We start from the raw sequence: 23971 nt of genomic DNA, 5'->3' as shown, positions 1-23971 counted from the left end.
TTCAATATCCACTAATCAATCAATATAATACACCACATTAACAAACTGAAAAATAAAAGCCATATGATTATCTCAATAGATGCAAAAAAAAAGCCTGTGACAAAATTCAATATACATTTATGATTAAAACCCTCCAGAAAGCAGGAATAGAAGGAACATACCTCAACATAATAAAAGCTATATATGACAAACCCACAACAAACATTATCCTCAATGGTGAAAAATTGAAAGCATTTTCCCTAAAGTCAGGAACAAGATAAAGGTGCCCACTCTCACCACTAATAGTCAACATAGTTTTGGAAGTTTTGGCTACAGCAATCAGAGCAGAAAAAGAAATAAAAGGAATCCAAATTGGAAAAGAAGAAATAAAACTCTCACTGTTTGCAGATGACATGATCCTCTACATAGAAAACCCTAAAGACTCCACCACGTGTACACATGTGGCAGATTCATGTTGATGTATGGCAAACCAATACAATATTGTAAAGTAAATAGCCTCTAATTAAAATTTAAAAAATAAAAAACAACAAACTTTACTACCAATGAAAAAAAAAGAAAAAAGATCCCACCAGAAAATTGCTAGAGCTAATCAATGAATATAGTAAAGTTTCAGGATATAAAATCAACACACAGAAATTCTTGCAGTCCTACACACTAATAATGAGAAAGTAGAAAAAGAAATTAAGGAAACAATTCCATTCACCATTGCAATGAAAAGAATAAAATACTTAGGAATATATCTACCTAAAGAAACAAAAGACCTATATACAGAAAACTATAAAACACTGGTGAGAGAAATCAAAGAGGACACAAATAGATGGAGAAATATACCATGTTCATGGATTGGAAGAATCAATATAGTGAAAATGAGTATACTACCCAAAGTAATCTATAGATTCAATGCAACCCCTATCAAGCTACCAACGGTATTTTTCACAGAGCTAGAACAAATAATTTCACCATTTGCATGGGGAAATACCCTTGAATAGCCAAAGCAATCTGAGGAAGAAGAATGGACCTGGAGGAATTGGAGGAATCAACATGCCTGACTTCAGGCTCTACTACAAAGCCACATTCATCAAGACAGTATGGTACCGACAAAAAGACAGAAATATAGATCAATGGAACACAATAGAAAGCCCAGAGATAAATCCACACACCTATGGACACCTTATCTTTGACAAAGGAGGCAAGAATATGTTTAACAAGTGGTGCTGGGAAATCTGGTCAACCACTTGTAAAAGAATGAAACTAGAAAACTTTCTAACACCGTACACAAAAATAAACTCAAAGTGGATTAAAGATCTAAATTTAAGACCAGAAACTATTAAACTCCTAGAGGAAAACATAGGCAAAGCACTTTCCTATGTAAACCACAGCAGGATCCTCTATGACACAACTCCCAGAATATTAGAAATAAAAGCAAAAATAAATAAATGGGACCTAATTAAAATCAAAAGCTTCGGTATGAGGAGGGAGGTAAGAGGGGGGTTCAGGATGGGGAAACGTGTACACCCGTGGCAGATTCATGTTGATGTACGGCAAAACAAATACCTCCAATTAAAATAAATAAATTTAAATTTAAAAAATAAAAAAATCCTAATGTAAAATTAAAAGCTTCTTCAAACAAAGGAAACTATAAGCAAGGTCAAAAGACAGCCTTCAGAACGGGAGAAAATAATAGCAAATGAAGCAACTGACAGAGAATTAATCACAAAAATATACAAACAACTTTTTCAGCTCAATTCCAGGAAAATACATGACATAATCAAAAATTAGGCCAAAGAACTAAACAGACATTTCCGCAAAGAAGACATACAGATGGCTAACAAACACATGAAAGATGTTCAACATCACATTATGAAAGAAATGCAAATCAAAACCACAATGAGGTATCCTTTCTTGCCAGTCAGAATGGCTGCTATCCAAAAGTCTACAAGCAATAAATGCTGGAGAGGGTGTGGAGAAAAGGGAACCCTCTTACACTGTTGGTGGGAGTGCAAACTAGTACAGCCACTATGGAGAACTTATCATATCGCTATCTGTTACACTGTTGGTGGGAATGCAAACTAGTACAGCCACTATGAAGATTCCTTAAAAAACTGGAAATAGAACTGCCATAATACCCAGCAATCCCACTGCTGGGCATACACACTGAGGAAACCAGAAATGAAAGAGACACGTGTACCCCACTGTTCATCGCAGTACTGTTTATAATAGCCAAGACATGGAAGCAACCAAGATGTCCATCAGCAGACGAATGGATAAGAAGGCTGTGGTACATATACACAAGAGTATTACTCAGCCATTAAAAAGAATACATTTGAATCAGTTCTAATGAGGTGGATGAAACTGGAGCCTATTATTCAGAGTGAAGTAAGCCAGAAAGAAAAACACCAATACAGTAGCCTAACGCGTATATATGGAATTTAGAAATATGGTAACAGTAACCCTATATGTGAGACAGCAAAAGAGACACAGATGTATAGAACAGTCTTTAGGACTCTGTGGGAGAGGGCGAGGGTGGGATGATTTGGGAGAATGGTATTGAAACATGTATATTATCATATGTGAAATGAATCACCAGTCCAGGTTCGATGTATGATACAGGGTGCTTAGGGCTGGTGCACTGGATGACTGTGCAGGATGAGATGGGGAAGGAGGTGGGAGGGGGGTTCAGAATGGGGAACACATGTACCCCCTTGGTGGATTCATGTCAATGTATGCCAAAACCAATACAATAGTGTAAAGTAAAAAAAAATAATAATAAAATTAAAAAAAAATATATATATATATATAGTTGACAACCAAGACAAATCATATTATTTTAAATAAAGTTGGTTGAACTATTGGGTATAAAGAGATGACTATAAAATTATGAGAACTTTTGACTATGCAAAGGGTCGATGCCCCTAACACTTGTGTAACTCAAGGTCTAAGATTCTATGTTAAAATATATGTATGGATCATCATGATCAAAAAAGGACTCACTGGAGAGCTTTAATATCTGTTTGGTCACATGACACAGGGTCACAATTTGAGCAAACAAACTTGTCTTCCAATCCCGTACACGTGAAATGAAATCTAAATAGAGTCACTTTTTAAAATTATCTGACATAAAATTTAAAAGCAGAGTAACTTGTATTTAAATATTGTATAAATGTCTAGAATGATAAGGAGTGGTTTATTATTGTTCTAAGTTCTGTTCACTTTTATGTCATATCATTGGACATTGCTACATTAGAACTCATCCTAATGATAAATGTTTTAATATAACCCCTTAACTATCAAATGAAGCTGTGTAGAGTGGAGTCGTTTTGATCTCTGCTGTGCTCCTCATGAGTCTATATTCATCTGTCTTTCTCTATGTTGTAATTCTAAAGGTTTTTGCATAGTGTACTTCTTTCTTCACTGGTAAATGATAATTTTCTCCATTATGAGTGCCTATTATGTTAGAGTTTATGGAAAAATGAGTGTATCATTAGTATGTCAGCATCATGATAACATAAGGTACTCCCTTTGTCTCTCCTTTTCATTCTACTATTAGTAAAACATCTATACTTCAAGAAAGTTTCCTCTGCCCAAGACATCAGACCTCCAGAGATTCACATATATGTAGCACATGAAGGTAGGCTGATTAGAACAAGTAGGGGAAGTAGAACCACAGCAATGGTAGAATCAGCGTCCCTGGTCCTGTGCTATGGTTGAGGCAGCTGAGCCCATGGACCCAGAGCACCAGTGAGGTGGAACACTTGACCCTGGACTTCCAGATGCAGCATCATCTACAAGCACAGGAAGATGGTGGTGGGGACCTCGAACCAGGTGACCCTGGATGATAAAAAGTACCCACTGTCCTGATTCCCACAGCAGAGATGCCAACCACAGGAAAGACAGTGACAGCAACAAGGCACCAGTGGACGTGGAGGCATCAGTGACCCTTGGAGGCACCAGCAGTGACTACAAGGCACCAGGCAAAACATCTGGTAGAAACACTGAAGGGCAGACACTGCAGTTTCTCAATTATAGGCAGTTGTAGGTCATATAGAAGAAACTAAAACCTTGTTCAATAGAGCTTAACTGAAAAACAAAGAAGGGTTTCTAGTTAGCAATCTGAATTCTTCACTTCAGTTCAGTTCAGTCACTCAGTCGTGTCCGACTCTTTGCGACCCCATGAATTGCAGCACGCCAGGCCTCCCTGTCCATCACTAACTCCCCAAGTTCACTCAGACTCACATCCATCGAGTCAGTGATGCCATCCAGCCATTTCATCCTCTGTCGTGCCCTTCTCCTCCTGCCCCCAACCCCTCCCAGCATCAGTCTTTTCCAATGAATCAACTCTTCGCACGAGGTGGCCAAAGTACTGGAGTTTCAGCTTCAGCATTATTCCCTCCAAAGAAATCCCAGGGCTGATCTCCTTCAGAATGGACTGGTTGGATCTCCCTGTAGTCCAAGGGACTTTCAACAGTCTTCTCTAACACCACAGCTAAAAAGCATCAATTCTTCAGCACTCAGCTTTCTTCACAGTCCAACTCTCACATACATACACGACCACTGGAAAAACCATAGCCTTGACTATATGGACCTTTGTTGTCAAAGTAATGTCTTTGCTTTTAAATATGCTATCTAGGTTGGTCATAACTTTTCTTCCGAGGAGTAAGCATCTTTTAATTTCATGGTTGCAGTCACCACCTGCAGTAATTTTGGAGCCCCCCCCAAAATAAAGTCTGACACTGTTTCCACTGTTTCCCTATCTATTTCCCATGAAGTGATGGGACCAGATGCCATGATCTTCGTTCTCTGAATGTTGAGCTTTAAGCCAACTTTTTCACTCTCCTCTTTCACTTTCATCAAGAGGCTTTTTAGCTCCTCTTCATTTTCTGCCATGAGGGTGGTGTCATCTGCATATCTGAGGTTATTGATATTTCTCCCAGAAACCTTGATTCCAGCTTGTGCTTCTTCCAGCCCAGTGTTTCTCATGATGTACTCTGCATATAAGTTAAATAAGCAGGGTGACAACATACAGCCTTGACGTACTCCTTTTCCTATTTGGAACCAGTCTGTTGTTCCATGTCCAGTTCTAACTGTTGCTTCCTGGGCTGCATATAGGTTTCTGAATTCTTAGAATCAAAATAAACAAAGTTTTCCCCATATAAAGCAGGTGTTTGCTATTTCAAATGCACTGGCAGATGAGCAATCTAGTGAGCACCATGAAAAACCAGAGAAACATGGACTCACAAAAGGGAAATAAGAATTTTCCATGAACAAATATTAACATCATGGAAAATTGTGATTAAATAGAAAATCCAAAGCAACATCTGGAAGAAACTCAACAAGTTATGGTAAAACTGATAAAGGCACTTTAATAAGCTCAGGGATAAAAATAATAATGAACATAAAAGAAAAATCCAAAAAGATGAAAACTCTTAGACATGACCAAGCAGAAATTCTGGAGCTGAACAACTCAATAAATGAGACAAAATGTGCCTTAGAAAACACTGGAAGTAAAGGATGCATTATGGATGTGAGGAACAGTGAGCTGAAAGGTAGAGTGATTTAGGAGAAGTGAAGACAGAACTAAGATTTTTAATGAGGATATTCTGTGAGAAACATCTGACTCCATCTGAAGAGGTAAGAAAAATAATGTGTTCTCCAGTAGCTCAGATGGTAAAGCCTCTGCCTACAATGTGGGATACCTGGGTTCGATCCCTGGGTCGGGAAGATCCCCTGGAGAAGGAAATGGCAACCCACTCCAGTATTCTTGTCTAGAAAATCCCATGAACGGAGTTGCCTGATAGGCTACAGTCCACAGGGTCACAAAGATTCGGACATGACTTAGCGACTTCACTTTAACTTTATCCCAGAAGAAAAAGAATAAAAAGGGAGAGAAAGGAACAGAGATTATTTATAGAGATAATAGAATTTTCCAAGCTTGGGGAAGGAACTATATGTACAAGTCCACAAAGCTATCATAATAAGACACCTAAATGTCTCAGTGCAAAAGACCTACTCCAAGACAGACATATTAAAGCTGTTGGAAGTCAATGACAAAGAAAGAATATTAAATATAACCTACAAAGGTACCTTCACGAGGGTATCAGCAGATTTCATGGGAGAAACTCCACAGGATGAGAGAGAATGGAATGACTTTCTCAAAATATTGAAAGATAATAAATGTCAGCCAAGAATACTCTATTCAGCAAGGTTAAACTTCAGATGTGTGTGTGTGTGTGCGTGTGTGCGTGTGTGTGTGTGTGTGTGTGTGTGTGTGTGTGTGTGTGATTAGCTGTTGTCTGACTCTTTACAACCCCACGGTCTGGACTGTAGCCCACCAGACTCCTCTGCCCTTGGGATGTTCCAGGCAAGAATACTGGAGTGGGTTGCCATTTCCTCCTCCAGGGTATCTTCTGGACCCAGGGATAGAACCCTTGTCTCCTGAATCTTCTGTATTGCAAGAGGATTCTTTACCCCTGAACTTTTGGGGAAGCCTCTATCTTTCAGATAGGAAAGTGAAATAAAGGCTTCTGCAGACGAACTAAAACTGGGAGCTTAGCATCACTAGAATGCCTTATAAGAAATGTTGATTCCTCCAGTTCCATTCTTCTTTATCAAGATTGCTTTGGCTATACGAGGTAATCAACCTGCCTGACTTCAGGCTCTACTACAAAGCCACAGTCATCAAGACAGTATGGTACTGGCACAAAGACAGAAATATAGATCAATGGAATAAAATAGAAAGCCCAGAGATAAATCCACACACCTATGGACACCTTATCTTTGACAAAGGAGGCAAGAATATACAATGGATTAAAGACAATCTCTTTCACAAGTGATGCTGGGAAAACTGGTCAACCACTTGTAAAAGAATGAAACTAAAAAATTTCTAACACCATACACAAAAATAAACTCAAAATGGATTAAATATCTAAACTTAAGACCAGAAACTATAAAACTCCTCGAGGAGAACATAGGCAAAACACTCTCTGACATACATCACAGCAGGATCCTCTATGACCCACCTCCCAGAATATTGGAAATAAAAGAAAAATAAACAAATGGGACCTAATTAAACTTAAAAGCTTCTGCATAACAGAGGAAACTATAAGCAAGGTGAAAAGATAGCCTCTGGAATGGGAGAAAATAATAGCAAATGAAGCAACTGACAAACAACTAATCTCAAAAATATACAAGCAACTCCTGCAGCTCAGTTCCAGAAAAACAAACAAACAAACAAAAAAAAAACGATCCAACCAAAAAATGGGCCAAAGAACTAAACAGACATTTCTCAGAGAAGACATACAGATGGCTTACAAACACATGAAAAGATGCTCCACATCACTCATTATCAGAGAAATGCAAATCAAGACCATAATGAGGTACCGTTTCACACCAGTCAGAATGGCTGCGATCCAAAAGTCTACAAGCAAGTTCCGGAAAGATGGCGGAGGAATAGGACGGGAAGATCACGTTCTCCCTCACAAATTCCTCAAAAGAACATTTCAACGCCGAGCAAACCCCACAAAACAACCTCTGTAGGCTGGCAGAGGACATCAGGCAACCAGAAAAGCAGACCATTGTCTTCAAAAACAGGTAGGAAAAAATATAAAAGATGAAAAAGGAGACAAAGGAGGTGGGGAGGGAGCTCCGTCCCAGGAAGGGAAGCCCGTCCCGGGAAGGGAATTTTAAGAAGAGAGGTTTCCAAACACCAGGGAACACTCTCCCTGCCGAGTCTGTGGCGAGCCTTGGAAACACAGAGGGCAACATAACAGGAAGGAAAAATAGATAAATAATTAAAACCAAGAGATTACAAGCCCACCAGTAACTCCCCCAGCGGAAAAGCAGCACAGACGCCTGCATCCGCCATTGGGAAGTGGGGGCAGGGCAGGGACGCGCGGGAGGCGCGGGCTGCAGAGCTTTGTAAGAATCGGGCAGGAACGCCCCACGCGCAACCAGAACGATCTAACTTGGGCTAGCAAACCAGACTGTGGGATAGCTACCACGCAAAAAGCTCGAACATAAGACACCGCCAGGACCGAGCACAGAACAAAGGACGGAATGGAAAAAGCCAGCTACAGACCATCCCCCGCCGAGGACAGGCAGCCAGAGCCGTAAGGACTGCAAAGGGGCAATTGCAGACCCGGAGAGACTTTACGTACCTAACTGCAAGCAGGCTCCTTTGCTAAGACTTCTGGGGGTGCTGGACAGTCACAATCTGCCTCACGGGGTGCGCCAGCGGTCCACCCAGAAAGCTGAGCAGCAGCGGCAGAAAAGGTGACAAGCCGCGGCGATCGCGCTTGCCAAACTCCTGAGCTACTCGGACCTGGGAAGGGCACAAAGCGCAGTCCCAGCCGCATTTGTGCCTCTGAGGGCTGCCTGAGGGCCGAACCTGAGCGGCTTGGACTGGGGAAGTGCATGCAGCCTAGGGCCGGCCCCAGACGGTTCCCGGCTGAGCATCGTAGAGCCGGAGCGGTTTGTGAGCCGCGAGAAAGGACAGGTCAAGCGGGGCAGAGATACTGTGTACACACGACAGTGCTATTTGTTTGCAGCATCCCCCCTCCCCACAGCGCGACTGAACTAGTGAGCCTAAAACCAGCAAACAGAAGAAGTTAAACAGAGGGAACCACCTTGGAAGTGAGCCCACAAGGCCCATAACATCAGAGAAGAGCCAGATATATTTTTAATTTTTTTAAATATTTTTAAAATCATTCTTTTTTTTTTTTGCTTTTTGCTTTTTTTTCCTTTTTTTTCCGAGCTTTTTTTAAATTGTTAAGTCTATTTCTCCTCTAATTTTTATTTCTATAACCTAGTATTACTATTTTTAAAAAAAAAATACTTTTTTTTTTTTTTTAAGGCAAACACCATATATACTCTTTGGATGGTTGTTGGTGTTTTGTTTTGTTTTTTGTTTGTTTGTTTGTTTTTTAATAATTCTTTTTTTCTTTCTTCCTTTTTCCTTCTGCTTTTCTTTAATACCGTATCTTTGAAAATCCAACCTCTACTCTAGATTTTTTAATCTTTGCTCTTAGGTTTTTGTTGTCAATTTTGTACATTTAAAGACCCAAACTTCACTACCCAAGTTTACCTGAGAGCGAGATTACTGGCTCAACCACTCTCTCCTCCTCTGGACTCTCCTTTTTCTCCACCAGGTGGCCTCTGTCTCTTTTCTCCCCCATCTCTTCTCTATCCAACTCTGTGAATCTCTGTGTGTTCCAGACGGTAGAGAACACCTAAGGAACTGGTTACTGGCAGGATTTGTCTCTCTCCTACTCATTCCTCTCTCTTATCCTCCTGGTCACCTCTGTCTACTTCCTCCCTCTCCTCTTCCCCATATAACTCTGTAAATACCTCTGAGCGGTCCAGACTATAGAGCACACATAAGGAAGTGACTACTGGCTAGCTTGCTCTCTCCTCTCTTGATCTCACCGCATCTCATTCCAGTTACCTCTAACTACCCCCTCCATCTTCTCTTCTCCTTGTAACTCAGTGAACCTCTCTGAGTGTCCCTCAATGTGGAGAAACTTTTCATCTTTAACCTAGATGTTTTATCATCGGTGCTGTATAGATGGAGAAGTCTAGAGGCTACTGTAAAAATATAACTGAAAACCAGAAGCAGGAAGCTTAAACCCAAAGCCTGAAAACATTAGAGAACTCTTGAATTCAGGGAACATTAAGCAATAGGAGCTCATCAAATGCCTTCATACCTACACCGAAACCAAGCTCCACCCAAGGGCCAACAAGTTCCAAAACAAGACATACCACGCAAATTCTCCAGCAACACAGGAACACTCCCCTGAGCCTCAATATACAGGCAGCTCAAAATTATCCCAAAACCTTTGATGTCTCATAACCCATTACGGGTCACTCCACTGCACTCCAGAGAGAAGAAACCCAGCTCCACCCACCAAAACTCCAACACAAGCCTCCCTAACCAGGAAACCTTGACAAGCCACTGATAGAACCCCACCCAAAGTGAGGAAGCTCCATAATAAAGAGAACTCCACAAATTATCAGAATATAAAAAGGCCACCCCAAACGCAGCAATATAATCAAGATGAAGAGACAGAGGAATACTCAGCAGGTAAAGGAACAGGAGAGTTGCCCACCAAACCAAGCAAAAGAGGAAGAAGTAGGGAATCTACCGGAGAAGGAATTCCGAATATTGATAGTGAAAATGATCCAAAACCTTGAAATCAAAATGGAAACACAGATAAATAGCCTAGAGACAAGGATTGAGAAGATGCAAGAAAGGTTTAACAAGGACCTAGAAGAAATAAAAAGAGTCAAAATATAATGAATAACACAATAAATGAGATCAGAAACACTCTGGAGGCAACAAATAGTAGAATAACGGAGGCAGAAGATAGGATTAGTGAAATAGAAGATAGAATGGTAGAAATAAATGAATCAGAGAGGAAACAAGAAAAACGAATTAAAAGAAACGAGGACAATCTCAGAGACCTCCAGGACAATATGAAACGCTCCAACATTCGAATTATAGGAGTCCCAGAAGAAGAAGACAGAAAGAAAGACCATGAGAAAATCCTTGAGGAGATAATAGTTGAAAACTTCCCTAAAATGGGGAAGGAAATAATCACCCAAGTCCAAGAAACACAGAGAGTCCCAAATAGGATAAACCCAAGGCGAAACACCCCAAGACACATATTAATCAAATTAACAAAGATCAAACACAAAGAACAAATATTAAAAGCAGCAAGGGAAAAACAACAAATAACACACAAGGGGATTCCCATAAGGATAACAGCTGATCTGTCAATAGAAACTCTTCAGGCCAGGATGGAATGGCAAGACATACTTAAAGTGATGAAAGACAATAACCTACAGCCCAGATTACTGTACCCAGCAAGGATCTCATTCAAATACGAAGGAGAAATCAAAAGCTTTACAGACAAGCAAAAGCTGAGAGAATTCAGCACCACCAAACCAGCTCTCCAACAAATTCTAAAGAATATCCTCTAGACAGGAAACACGAAAAGGGTGTATAAACTCGAACCCAAAACAATAAAGTAAATGGCAACGGGATCATACTTATCAATAATTACCTTAAACGTAAATGGGTTGAACGCCCCAACCAAAAGACAAAGACTGGCCGAATGGATACAAAAACAAGACCCCTCTATATGCTGCTTACAAGAGACCCACCTCAAAACAAGGGACACATACAGACTGAAAGTGAAGGGCTGGAAAAAGATATACCACGCGAATAGAGACCAAAAGAAAGTGGGAGTGGCAATACTCATATCCGATAAAATAGACTTTAAAACAAAGGCTGTGAAAAGAGACAAAGAAGGCCACTACATAATGATCAAAGGAACAATCCAAGAAGAAGATATAACAATTATAAATATATATGCACCCAATATAGGAGCACCACAATATGTAAGACAAATGCTAACAAGTATGAAAGGGGAAATCAACAATAACACAATAATAGTGGGAGACTTTAATACCCCACTCACACCTATAGACAGATCAACTAAAGGGAGACTTTAATACCCCACTCACACCTATGGACAGATCAACTAAACAGAAAATTAACAAAGAAACGCAAACTTTAAATGATACATTAGATCAGTTAGACCTAATTGATATCTATAGGACATTTCACCCCAAAACAATGAATTTCACCTTTTTTCAAGTGCTCATGGAACCTTCTCCAGGATAGATCACATCCTGGGCCATAAATCTAAACTTGATAAATTCAAAAAAATCGAAATCATTCCAAGCACCTTTTCTGACCATAATGCATTAAGATTAGATCTCAATTACAGGAGAAAAACTATTAAAAATTCCAACATATGGAGGTTGAACAACACACTTCTGAATAACCAACAAATCATAGAAGAAATCAAAAAAGAAATCAAAATATGCATAGAAACTAATGAAAATGAAAACACAACAACCCAAAACCTGTGGGACACTATAAAAGCAGTGCTAAGAGGAAAGTTCATAGCAATACAGGCATACCTCAAGAAACAAGAAAAAAGTCAAATAAATAACCTAACTCTACAACTAAAGCAACTAGAAAAGGAAGACTTGGAGAACCCCAGAGTTAGTAGAAGGAAAGAAATCTTAAAAATTAGGGCAGAAATAAATGCAAAAGAAACAAAAGAGACCATAGCAAAAATCAACAAAGCCAAAAGCTGGTTCTTTGAAAGGATAAATAAAATTGACAAACCATTAGCCAGACTCATCAAGAAGCAAAGAGAGAAAAATCAAATCAATAAAATTAGAAATGAAAATGGAGAGATCACAAGAGACAACACAGAAATACAAAGGATCATAAGAGACTACTATCAGCAGTTGTATGCCAATAAAATGGACAACGTGGAAGAAATGGACAAATTCTTAGAAAAGTACAATTTTCCAAAACTGAACCAGGAAGAAATCGAAAATCTTAACAGACCCATCACAAGCACGGAAATTGATACTGTAATCAGAAATATTCCAGCAAACAAAAGCCCAGGTCCAGACGGCTTCACAGGTGAATTCTACCAAAAATTTCAAGAAGAGCTAACACCTATCCTCCTCAAACTCTTCCAGAAAATTGCAGAGGAAGGTAAACTTCCAAACTCATTCTATGAGGCCACCATCACCCTAATACCAAAACCTGACAAAGATGTCACAAAAAAAGAAAACTACAGGCCAATATCTCTGATGAACATAGATGCAAAAATCCTCAACAAAATTCTAGCAATCAGAATCCAACAACACATTAAAAAGATCATACACCATGACCAAGTGGGCTTTATCCCAGGGAAGCAAGGATTCTTCAATATCCGCAAATCAATCAATGTAATTCACCACATTAACAAATTGAAAAATAAAAACCATATGATTATCTCAATAGACGCAGAGAAGGCCTTTGACAAAATTCAACATCCATTTATGATAAAAACTCTCCAGAAAGCAGGAATAGAAGCAACATACCTCAACATAATAAAAGCTATCTATGACAAACCCACAGCAAACATTATCCTCAGTGGTGAAAAATTGAAAGCATTTCCCCTAAAGTCAGGAACAAGACAAGGGTGTCCACTTTTACCGCTACTATTCAACATAGTTCTGGAAGTTTTGGCCACAGCAATCAGAGCAGAAAAAGAAATAAAAGGAATCCAAATTGGAAAAGAAGAAGTAAAACTCTCACTGTTTGCAGATGACATGATCCTCTACATGGAAAACCCTAAAGACTCCACCAGAAAATTACTAGAGCTAATCAATGAATATAGTAAAGTTGCAGGATATAAAATCAACACACAGAAATCCCTGGCATTTTTATACACGAATAATGAGAAAGTAGAAAAGAAATTAAGGAAACAATTCCATTCACCATTGCAACGAAAAGAATAAAATACTTAGGAATATATCTACCTAAAGAAACTAAAGACCTTTATATAGAAAACTATAAAACACTGATGAAAGAAATCAAAGAGGACACTAATAGATGGAGAAATATACCATGTTCATGGATTGGAAGAATCAATATAGTGAAAATGAGTATACTACCCAAAGCAATTTACAAATTCAATGCAATCCCTGTCAAGCTACCAGCAACATTTTTCACAGAACTAGAACAAATAATTTCAAGATTTGTATGGAAATACAAAAACCTCGAATAGCCAAAGCAATCTTGAGAAAGAAGAATGGAACTGGAGGAATCAACTTGCCTGACTTCAGGCTCTACTACAAAGCCACAGTCATCAAGACAGTATGGTACTGGCACAAAGACAGACATATAGATCAATGGAACAAAATAGAAAGCCCAGAGATAAATCCACACACATATGGACACCTTATCTTTGACAAAGGAGGCAAGAATATACAATGGAGTAAAGACAATCTCTTTAACAAGTGGTGCTGGGAAAACTGGTCAACCACTTGTAAAAGAATGAAACTAGATCACTTTCTTACACCGCACACAAAAATAAACTCAAAATGGATTAAAGATCTAAATGTAAGATCAGAAACTATAAAACTCCTAGAGGAGAACATAGGCAAAACACTCTCAGACATAAATCACAGCAGGATCCTCTATGATCCACCTCCCAGAATTCTGGAAATAAAAGCAAAAATAAACAAATGGGATCTAATTAAAATTAAAAGCTTCTGCACAACAAAGGAAAATATAAGCAAGGTGAAAAGACAGCCTTCTGAATGGGAGAAAATAATAGCAAATGAAGCAACTGACAAACAACTAATCTCAAAAATATACAAGCAACTTATGCAGCTCAATTCCAGAAAAATAAACGACCCAATCAAAAAATGGGCCAAAGAACTAAATAGACATTTCTCCAAAGAAGACATACGGATGGCTAACAAACACATGAAAAGATGCTCAACATCACTCATTATTAGAGAAATGCAAATCAAAACCACAGTGAGGTACCACTTCACACCAGTCAGAATGGCTGCGATCCAAAAATCTGCAAGCAATAAATGCTGGAGAGGGTGTGGAGAAAAGGGAACCCTCCTACACTGTTGGTGGGAATGCAAACTAGTACAGCCACTATGGAGAACAGAGTGCAGATTCCTTAAAAAATTGCAAATAAAACTACCTTATGACCCAGCAATCCCACTGCTGGGCATACACACCGAGGAAACCAGAAATGAAAGAGACACGTGTACCCCAATGTTCATCGCAGCACTGTTTATAATAGCCAGGACATGGAAACAACCTAGATGTCCATCAGCAGATGAATGGATAAGAAAGCTGTGGTACATATACACAATGGAGTACTACTCAGCCATTAAAAAGAATTCATTTGAATCAGTTCTGATGAGATGGATGAAACTGGAGCCGATTATACAGAGTGAAGTAAGCCAGAAAGAAAAACACCAATACAGTATACTAACACATATATATGGAATTTAGGAAGATGGCAATGACGACCCTGTATGCAAGATAGGGAAAGAGACACAGATGTGTACAACGGACTTTTGGACTCAGAGGGAGAGGGAGAGGGTGGGATGATTTGGGAGAATGACATTCTAACATGTATACTATCATGTGAATTGAATCGCCAGTCTATGTCTGACGCAGGATGCAGCATGCTTGGGGCTGGTGCATGGGGATGACCCAGAAAGATGTTGTGGGGAGGGAGGTGGGAGGGGGGTTCATGTTTGGGAATGCATGTAAGAATTAAAGATTTTAAAATTAAAAAAAAAAAAAAACTTAAAAAAAAAAAAAGCTGAAGTTCCAAAAAAAAAAAAAAAAATGTCTACAAGCAATAAATGCTGGAGAGTGTGTGAAGAAAAGGGAACCCTCTTACACTGTTAGTGGGAATGCAATCTAGTACAGCCACTATGGAGAAGAGTGTGGAGATTCCTTAAAAAACTGGAAATAGAACTGCCTTATGACCCAGCAATCCCACCTCTGGGCATACACACTGAGGAAACCAGAACTGAAAGAAACACATGTACCCCAATGTTCATCGCAGCACTGTTTATAACAGCCAGCACATGGAAGCAACCTATGTCAATCAGCAGATGAATGGATAAGAAAGCAGTGGTACATATACACAATGGAGTATTACTCAGCCATCAAAAAGAATACATTTGAATCAGGTTGAATGAGGTGGATGAAACTGGAGCCCATTATACAGAGTGAAATAATCCAGAAAGAAAAACACCAATACAGTATACTAACACATATATATGGGATTGAGAAAGATGGTAACAATAACCCTGCATGTTAGACAGCAAAAGAGACGCAGATGTACAGAACGGACATTTTGACTCTGTGGGAGAGGGTGAGGGCTGGATGATTTGGGAGAATGGCATTGAAACATGTATAATATCTTACAAGAAATGAATTGCCAGTCTAGTTTTGATGCAGGGTACTGGATGCTTGGGGCTGGTGCACTGGGATAACCCAGAGGGATGGTATGGGGAGGGAGGTGGGAAGGGGGTTCAGGAGTGGGAACTTATGTACATCTGTGGCAGATTCATGTTGATGTATGGCAAAACCAATGCAGTATTGTAAAGTAAAAAATAAATAGACTAATTTAAAAAAAAAGAAAAAAAAAAGAAATGTTGAATTGTTCTCTTTTACCTTGAATGACACAAAACTATGCCTAAGGTGACAGAATCAGAAAAATTGCAAATCTATATCAAAATGAGTTGTTTAAAATTACCATGTAAATTTTAGAGGGAAAAATCATTAAAATAACTATAACTTCTTCAGTTTGGTAATTGAGTCACAATGTGGAAAGGAATATTTTCCAGTACCACTTGGTACAAAAGAATGAAATGGATCTGCACTACTATGCTAGTATACAAAAATAAACTCAATACAGATTAAAAACTTAGATTTGAGACCTTAAACATTGAAAATCATAGAAAAAATATGGGCTGTACCTCTTTGACATTAAAATTATAAATACATTTGTGGATGCATCTCTTCAGTCAATGAAAAGGTAAAAGCACGCAAAGGGAATTACATCAGACTAAAAAGCTTTGAAAAAGTGAAGGACATCACCAACAAAATTAAAAGGCAACCTTCTCATGGGGAAATGTATTTGCAAATTATATTCCCAAAGAAGAATTTTTTTATCAAAAAATACAAAGAATTCAATCAACTCAATACAAAAAAAGCAACCATATTAAAAAAATTAGCAGGGGATCCTCAATGGACTGTTTTCCAAGGAAGGCATCAGATTTGTCAACGGGCAAGTGAAAAGAGGCCCAAAATCATTAATCACCAAAGGAATGGACACCAAAGCCACTATTTAAACAAGAGATACACTTCCCATGGTTAGAATGTTGTGCTGTGCTTAGTTGCTCATTCGTGTCCAATTCTTTGTAACCCTTGGAGAGTGTGTAGCTCACCAGGCTTCTGTTTCCATGGAATTTTCCGGGCAAGAATATTGGAAATTGCCATTTCTTCCTCCAGGGACGGGTAGAATGGCTACTATCAAAGAGAAAAAAAATAAACACGTGTTGGTGAGGACCACATTGGACCAGGAAAGGATACCCAAGTTTCACAATTTTTTCTCAAACCCGTGTATCTCCTCTCTGTGTCATTGGATTTTGGGTCCACCTGTATAATCTAAGTCGATCTCACTAAAAGTCCTCAATCATATCTGTAAGAGTTTTTTTTTTTTTTCCCCCCACCAAATAAGGTCACATTCACAGGTATTAGGGGTTAGGATGTAGACATATCTTGGTGAGGGCCCACCATTCAATCCACTATGCTGTGTTCAGTAAAAACTTTTTACTGAAACAGGCTGTGACTACAATTTGTTCTGTGATAAAGTGAAGAGGAACTAAAAAGCCTCTTGATGAAAGTGAAAGAGGAGAGTGAAAAAGTTGGCTTAAAGCTCAACATTCAGAAAACGAAGATCATGGCATCCGGTCCCATCACTTCATGGGAAATAGAGGGGTAAACAGTGGAAACAGTGTCAGACTTTATTTTCTTGGGCTCTGAAATCACTGCAGATGGTGACTGCAGCCATGTAATTAAAAGACGCTTACTCCTTGGAAGAGAAGTTATGACCAACCTAGATAGCATATTAAAAAGCACAGACATTACTCTGCCGACTAAGGTCCATCTAGTCAAGGCTATGGTTTTTCCAGTGGTCATGTATGGATGTGAGAGTTAGACTGTGAAGAAGGCTGAGCACCGAAGAATTGATGCTTTTGAACTGTGGTGTTGGAGAAGACTCTTGAGAGTCCCTTGGACTGCAAGGAGATCCAACCAGTCCATTCTGAAGGAGATCAGCCCTGGGATTTCTTTGGAAGGAATGATGCTAAAGCTGAAACTCCAGTACTTTGGCCACCTCATGTGAAGAGTTGACTCATTGGAAAAGACTCTGATGCTGGGAGGGATTGGGGCTAGGAGGAGAATGGGACGACAGAGGATGAGATGGCTGGATGGCATCACCGACTCGATGGATGTGAATCTGAGTGAACTCTGGGAGTTGGTGATGGACAGGGAGGCCTGGTGTGCTGCGACTCATGGGGTCGCAAAGAGTCGGACATGACTGAGCGACTGAACTGAACTGAACTGAACAGTGTTCTGAATCCTGATTTTGAGTGGAGATCCAGACAAAGGGAGTAAGTAAACCAGAGACAAAACTGCAAAATAGAAAGAATATCAAAATATAGCTCCTATACTGTTAATGGGTTTCACTTGTGTGTGTGTGTGTGTGTGTGCTCGGTTGTGTTCAGCTGTTTGTGACCTCATGAACTATAGCCCAGCAGTCTCCTCTGTCCATGGAATTTTCCAGGAAAGAATATTAGAATGGGTTGTGTTGACTAAAAAATACAGTCACAACCTGAAAGTAGAGAGTTACTTAATTTGTGGGACTGTCCCCAGCCTTGGAGACAGCATCTCAGTAGCTCTGAGAAAACTGCTCCTAGGAGAAAGGAGGGGGAGTCAGGCTATACACCTTTGCAACAAAGGGAGCAGGCAGGCTGAACATCAAAGTCAGATATCAAGTTAAGGAGTTGAGCCTTCTCTGTATGGGAAGATGTAAGCCTCTGGACTCACTGAATTCATTCCTTTCATATGCACCTTGGCTATCTTGGGCCAAATCCTGTTTCCTTGTTCTTCTTAAGGAGGGGAAAATGTGGCAAATGGCTGCTTCTTGCATTCCCCCACTGGGGGTGTGGTAGCTCCTGCTGGATTGTAGTCTTAGGAGTCCACCCCCGCCCCATTCCACATTTGGAGGCCAGAGATAGCTGATGGCTGTGACATTTCTTGTTTATTGATATGGCAGGAGATGTTTTCATTTTACAGTTGCTATTTGCTACTCTCAGGAGTCTTTCTGACTCAGTGATGGAACTCAAGTCTCTTGCATCTCCTGCACTGGCAGATGGGTTCTTTACCACTGAGCCATCTGTTCCCAAACAGCTGCTCACTGTGTCAGTGTGTGACAGCAGGCAGGTGGCTAAGGATGAACAGAGAAATTGGGGCAGGGCCAGATGGCAGGAAATCCCATGTCACATAAACAGTGAGGACCATAGGCAGACAAGGGAAAGTAAGAATCTTCAGATGGACAGAAAGCCACATGTTTTGGGTGATAATGGTTCTGTAACAACCTAGAGGGGTGGTATGGGGTGGGAGATGGGAAGGAGTTTCAAGAGGATATATATATATATACTTGTGGCTGATTCATGTTGATGTTTGGCAGAAAACAACAAAATTCTGTAAAGCAATTATCTTTCAATTAAAAAGCAAATGTTTAGAAAAATGATATATTCCAAACTATGGTGCTGGAGAAGATTCTTGAGAGTCCCTTAGATAGTAAGGAGATAAAACCAATCAATCCTAAAGGAAATCAACCCTGAATATACATTGGAAGGACTGATGCTGGAGCTGAAAATCCAATACTTTAGCCAGCTGATGAGAAGAACTGACTCATTGGAAAAGACCCTGATGCTGGGAAAGATTGAGGACAGGAGGAGAAGGGGGCAGCAGAGGATGAGATGGTTAGATAGCATCACTGACTTGATAGACATGAATTTGAGCAATTTCCAGTGATAATGAAGGACAGAGGATCTTGGCAGGCTGAAGTCCATGGGATCACAAAGGTTTGGACACAATTTAGTGGCTGAACAACAACAATTCTGTGGGTGATTTAAATATATACCTAAATATGTCATGTAACAAATCTTTTTAAAGAGGAGTAAATAACTGCTCTAAATTATAGTTAAATCTCCTGATTTGTCAAACATCACATGAAGCCAAAGATTACATATGGTTTTGTAGCAAACAATACAACTCTTTTGTTGAAGAGGGATTACCAATATTCTGGATATATCAGGAGCTATTGATCCTTGTGTTAGGTAGTTATTCTACCTATAGGAGTCCAGAATGGTGGTGGCTAAAAAGACAAGGAAGGGAAAAGCCTGCGAAAAAAGAACAAAGGAAAGTCCAAGGACCAGAGTGAGGACCTTAGGTAGAACAAATAGTGCTCCTGGCTAGCCCAATTTACATAAGAGAGGCCCAGGTGGAGAAAAAAGACATATAAAAAGAGGAGCCAAAGGGCCCGGGGGTCTCTCTCCCACACGCTGGGGAACTCTTCTCTTTGTGTCTTTGGGTCGACATGCCCTCATGCCTTGAGGATGGATTTTCCTGCTATTTTCTAAATTAAATAGAGCTGTAACATGGAGCTGTAACACTGATTTGTCTAAGAGCTATAACATGGTCTGTTTGAAACCTGAGAGCTATAACATGGTTTGTCCAAGACCTGAGAGCTGTGACACGCCAAGGGCTTTAATGTCCGTCACTCCAAATCTTTGTAGTGACAAGACAGAACTGAGGAGCCTGATACTTGGAACAAGACAATAATTTAGAAGTCCATGGAAACTAGTCAAAATAGTTTCCTCCTTTTCAGACTAGAAAATGCTAACTGAAGGTTAGGATAAAGTGCAAGGAAGTTAGACCTCTGGGAGGCTGAAGAATTCATAAGAAGTAATACAAACCAGACAGAGGATGAGACGGCTGGATGGCATCACTGACTCGATGGACATGAGTCTGAGTGAACTCCAGGAGTTGATGATGGACAGGGAGGCCTGGAGTGCTGCGATTCATGGCATCACAAAGAGTCGGACACGACTGAGCGACTGAACTGAATACAAACTAGATTCAACTGATATCCAACCTTGTCTCCTGGGAACAGAGTTTCAGCAGGAAAAATTTATTCTGTTTCTAGTGTCCCACAGGGAAGTGATGTATTCTGAGATCAGAGTAACAAAGGAAACAGTGCCTAATGAGCAGACATAAGGAGCTGTAAATATCTCCTTTGTTACAGTCCCTGTAGATGTAGAACCTTGAGCTGCACAGGACATGGTTGATGCTTTTGGAGTAAAAATTCTGGCTGAGGTACCTTCCTGGCAACAGAGCTTCAGTTTTCACTATCAACCATCCAGGGAGGAATTTGTATTTCCACACAGATTTTCCTCTCATAGACCCCATCTAGGTGAGTCTATAGTTTAATAGGTAGTTCAGGAAAGATTCAGAGAGAATGGAGGTGGACAACTTTTATTTTATTTTTTAATTTTTTAACTTTAAATATATTTATTTTAATTGGAGGCTAATTACTTTACAATATTGTATTGGTTTTGCCATACATCAACATGAGTCTGCCACAGGTATACACATGTTCCCCATCCTGAACCCCCCTCCCACCTCTCTCCCCATATCATCCCTCTGGGTCATCCCAGTGCACCAGCCCTCAGCATCCTGTATCCTGCATGGAACCTGGACTGACAATTCATTTCTTATATGATATTTGAAATCACTTGAGAGCCCAAGTCTAGTACAGACTTGAGATATTTGCCATGCTTGTTTGGTAGGTTGGCTAATTAATTTATAGTTCATTTTAAAATATGTTAAAAAGAGAAATGTCTGATGGACTCAGAAACATGCATCCTTGTTGATGATTAAGTGATGGAAATGGAAGTCCAGTTGGATGAGAGTGAGGAAGGAAGTGGGAGCATAAAGTGGGTCCGGTAAAATTAGAGGATATTAAAGGCGTTTCCTAGATAACGGGAGTAAGAAAAGTAGATTTAGAGGCATGTGCAGCGAACTAAAGACATTTTTTAAAGATGTGATGCATTAAAGCACGTTCTGCATTAGTTAGAAAGGTATATTCCTGTGGAGGTAGATACTATCTTGCAACAGAGACATGCATTTCACAGCACATTCTCCCATGTTGGATATTCACATGAAAAAATATGGATTTAATATGAAAACAGGTGTGCTACTGAGCTTTAATTTGTAAGACTTCTTTAGGAATAAGTGGGAAAGCAATGGAGAAATTTGTGAGACAGAAGAAAAAAATCAGTTAAATCTCATCATCAATGATAATCATTCACTTGATAACATGAAAGGACTCTGCTAACTTTTTACATACATTTGCCTACCGATGTAGAAGGATGGACAGCACTATTCCCACTGAGTAAGGATATTAATGTTTAGAATGGATCTATAGTTTTTCTTAAGTTTATACAGCTAACATGTGTTAGACCTGCAGTTCAGATGCTGGTTTTCTGATTCAGTATTTTTTGTATTGAAGATCACATAGAAAAGTCTTTCCTGGAGGAGGGAATGGCAACCTTCTCCAGTATTCTTGTCTGGAGAATTCCATGGGCAGAGGAGCTGGGTGGGCTACAGTCCTTTTACCAATTATGTTTTAAAACTTGATTTATTGTTGAACTTTGCATATTTTCTGTTGCTAATATTTCTAACATAACAATGGTTTCTAATAATTTTTAATCATTTTCAAACAATAATCAATTGTTGTTAGTTTTCTAGTGTAATGTTCAACCAGTAGGATGTTTCTTTTTCCTCCTTTGACTGCCATTTTAACAGAAAAAGAATAAAAGCTTTTACATTATAAAGCACTATAAAACATGTTTTGACAGCATAAAGATAATGACTCATTTTTCTTTTGATAAATTGCTGTAGGCTGCTTCATTAGGTATTCTGGGCATCAAGGAGATAAAACTGGGGTTGGAATGCTGCTGCTACTAAGGAAGCTTTGTCATCACAGTCTCTCAGGGACCAACTGAGCTGATTAGATCTTGTTTTGTAGATGAAGGGGTTCAGCATGGGGGTGACCGTGGTATATATAACTGAGGTCATTAGACTTGGCCTAGAAGATGAAATGCCTGCAAAACTGAGGTATACATAATCCAAGACGTGTGCTCTAAAATAAGGCAACCAGGAAGAGATATGACCCATGGGTGATCCTTGTTTTCCTCCCCATGTCCTATTCTTCTTTGTCATATTTTGAACTGCTTTTTAGATTTATCTTTTAATACAGAGCACAAAATGCTCACATTAAAATGAAGCCCCAAAGGAGGCTCACCAACAACAACTTAGGTACTGTTTCTACATTCTCTAGGGTAAAGATGTTTTGATGTTGACAACTTGCTTTGTATTATTCATTTCCTAATCATTGTGGCTGGAGTTGAGAACTAGGGAGTGATGGGGCTTCCCTGGTGGCTCAACGGTAAGGAATCTGCTTGCAATGCAGGAGCCTCAGGTTCAATCTCTGAATTAGGAGGATCCCTTGGAGAAGGAAATAGCAACCCACTCCAGTATTCTTGCCTGGGAAATCCCACGGACAGAGGAGCCTTGGGCTACAGTCCATAGAGTCACAAAGAGTCAGACAGGACTGAAGCAACTTAGCATGGACACACAGGGAGTAATAAGCCCAGTAAGTAATCAAGTGCTCTATTTGTGTGAGAGTGTGTTGTGGGGAATGAACAGTTCTCTGGACAGTGGTACTTAATTTTATCTACTCCAAAATGTGACCTGTAAGACAGACACAACAGTGTTACACAGAAGATGAAAATAAGGATCTGTTTCTATCCAAAGGAATCATTTTAAATTTTAAAACAAAAGTGTGAAAGGAAGAACATGTGCATGAGGGACTCTTTGTGCCTTTCAGTTCTGGCAGCAGCAGGGAGGTCATCAGCATCATTTGACGTCATTTCCCTTACTCCCCTTGCTCATTCCCCTGAACACTTTGGCTTCCTTTGAGCCTTGACTATTTGAAACAAGTCCCACCCTCAGTGACTTCGCACTGACTCTTTCCCCAACAGGGCATTCTCCTCTCCCAGATAACATAATAGCTTGCTTTGTCTTCCATCAGGTCTCTGTTCAAATTTCTCCTTGTTTGAGGTCTCCCTGAGCTCCCAGTAAATCATAACACCTCCACTCTGTCTGATAAGTCAAAGTAGCTAAGTAGTGTCTGACTCTTGTGACCCCATGGTCTTGCGACCCCAGAGGACCCTCCAGGCTCCTCTGTCCATGGGATTCTCCAGGTAAGAATACTGGAGTGGGTTGCCATTTCCTTCTCCAGGGGATCTTTCTGACCCAAGAATCAAACCCATGTCTCCTGTATTGCAGGCCGAATCTTTACCAATTGAGCTACGAGGGAAGCCCCTGTCTAATACCTGCTCTGTTTTTCCATTTACTCTATTTTATAGAGTGAATATTTTC

The 23971-nt window shown here is 39.8% G+C and overlaps 1 long non-coding RNA gene across 1 annotated transcript in view; it reads right to left on the bottom strand.

Annotated features, from left to right (window-relative positions):
- Nucleotides 1-23971, bottom strand: part of LOC132659866 (uncharacterized) — a 995695-nt gene that overhangs the window by 188374 nt on the left and 783350 nt on the right. The window lies entirely within an intron of this gene.

This window comes from Ovis aries, chromosome 5 (assembly GCF_016772045.2).
Source record: "Ovis aries strain OAR_USU_Benz2616 breed Rambouillet chromosome 5, ARS-UI_Ramb_v3.0, whole genome shotgun sequence".
Lineage (NCBI taxonomy): Eukaryota > Metazoa > Chordata > Mammalia > Artiodactyla > Bovidae > Ovis > Ovis aries.
This window is presented reverse-complemented; position numbering and strand designations above follow the sequence as displayed.